Source organism: Acipenser ruthenus, chromosome 2, assembly GCF_902713425.1.
Source record: "Acipenser ruthenus chromosome 2, fAciRut3.2 maternal haplotype, whole genome shotgun sequence".
Lineage (NCBI taxonomy): Eukaryota > Metazoa > Chordata > Actinopteri > Acipenseriformes > Acipenseridae > Acipenser > Acipenser ruthenus.
In genome coordinates, this window is record NC_081190.1 from 93,968,262 (window position 1) to 93,970,738 (window position 2,477).

The following is a 2,477-nucleotide window of genomic DNA, read 5'->3' on the forward strand; positions in this document are numbered from 1 at the left end:
GATTAAAACTTTGTCATTTGAATAGTAAACAAGAACGTTAACCGCTTTGTGTAAATATTACTTGTGGACGTTTTTTGTTTGTTTGTTTTTTGCTTAAGTGCAATGGACACAGGACGGCACAGGAATAAAAATGGTCTATCTACAGAAGGAAGATACAGTAATGAAAATGGATAAAACTAGCTGCAGTGATCATGTGGGAAAGACAAGAGTGGATTGAAAAGGGGTCAAGTATCAAAGGGATTACGAAGAAGTTATGATGCAATTTTTAAGATTGCGGTTATCAGAAAAGCTGATTCATCCAGCAATTATCGTGCTGCTGAAAAAACAGTGTGACCTAACACAGGTGCAAAACAACTGCTATTGAACGCCCACTCAGAGGAAACCGTTTTGTGGACTGTGGGTTGTCTGTTTTCTTAATGTTCTTGCTTACCTGACGAGTAAGTAAGTTACAGTTCCGTCACATTTTTGGAATATAAGCGTTTATTTTTCCATATTCATTGCTGAAGTTGTCTTATCTGCTTTATATAATGCCATTTTATCAATCCTTGTGTCTACTGTACATTATTGTAATGTTTGTAATTTAACGTCTTTGAAAAGATTTCACAGTGTCACTGTCACTGGTCTGCTGTGTTCTGTGACAGTCTGTGGCCTGTGTGATCACAGACAAAATAACAACAATGTGTATTATAGATCATATCAGACAATCGCTAAACTAATGTAAACTAAACTAATATAAATTACAGAGTACAGATACTGAAGCGTATTTTATTGGTGATCAAACACATTACAATTTTGGAAATTACACTCCCCATGCAGTGTTACCGATCCGCCAAAGATTTTGAAGGGTCCACAACTCTATTTCTTGTCGATCACCATTTAGTCGCTGTCTCTGTTGAACAGTGGGATCCCGTTGTCTCGCCGACGGTTAAAAATGTAGGGTTGTGGCCCCTATTCCCTAAAATTAATCTTCGACTTCATCTTCTGTGTTTTTCAGCGGCAGTTGCCATGTGTGTTTACCTTTTCCTACATAACTTCCGGTTTTATTTCGGCCAGCACGATTTTTGAGTGGGTGTGGTCATACACTACACAAAATCTATCATGTCTTTGTTGTTTATTAATATTTTTTAACCGGATAAAAAAAAGTTTATTTCTATTGATGAAATCTATACAGAAATGTATTGCTGTGTTTGACCTGCAAGATACACTTTAAGGAGTTGAGTCTCTTGTGGGTTGCAAAGAAAGTTGGCATGTCAACATTGCAGGTGCCTTGCCTTATGATAAGATGTGATTTCATTTTTCATTTCAAGTAGAAATAAATAAAAAAAAAAAACAGTGATTAATTTTGTTTAGGAATAATTGACTCATATTTGTAAATTGAATGTAATTTCATTATTTTTCTTTTCATTTAGAAACAAAAAAAAAACTGACAGAGGTCGTCTGAAACGCCTTTGATTGAGACAAAGTGCTGAAAATATATATATTTTTGGTAGCCTCAATACGCTTCAATCAGTTCGGCTTTCAATTAGTATACACATGAACCACGTGCCAAAGTATGCGTTTCAAATTTCTGTTTGTGATTGGGCTATTAGTGTCATTCGTGAGAGGTTCAACTTTGAACTCTTCTGATTGGACAATGCACACAGCTTTTACACTTTACAGTCCAAACGGACGCGCAACGTGACGTAGGGGAAAGGAAAACATTAAAAAATGTTCTATTTGTTTTGGTCGCCCCAATTTGTCTAAATGGCAGAAAACTGTTTATGAACTGCCTGAAGACAACTAGCTAGCAGCTACCACCGGCAGTCCTGCACTAGTAAAACGGTAATTAAATTAATCAGGATTTGTGAGATTAAATAAAATGGTTTGCTTTGCTTTTAACACAAAATGTTATACCATTTTCACACAGAAATGCAGCTACTGTGCCTTCTCTGAAACATTTTAACGAGTGTGTAAAATACCCTTTCACACAGCATGAAATTGCGCAATCTCTGCCGGTGTAATACCATCATAACCCTTTCACACAGCCAAAGAGATTGCGCTAGTACAACTTTCAAACCTGTCAATCAACAGATTGTTCTCATGGCAACAACAGACTGTTCTCTGACAAGACCTAACACATGCAGGGAGTGCTTTATTTGTAAAGAAAGAGGTGCCGGTGCGCAAGCAATGACAATAATACCGACCCTAAGAAGAGCATATTCCTGCACCACTCACATCCTGACACTACCTTTAAGAACTTAATGCAGACACTGTACCTCACTTGTGTGTGAATGGTTGGAAGAGGGCTCCACAATCCCTATATCTCAATCAAACAGAGCATGCTTGGGATAAACTTGAAGAACACATTTGTCTTCACAGTCCTCTGCAGTGTAAAGAGTTGTTTGGAAAGAACAGTGGTAGAGACATGCTGTTGGTAGACAAAGACAGAAACTACAATGAATTTTAAAACTCAAGACTTCAAGTAAATGTTTTCAATG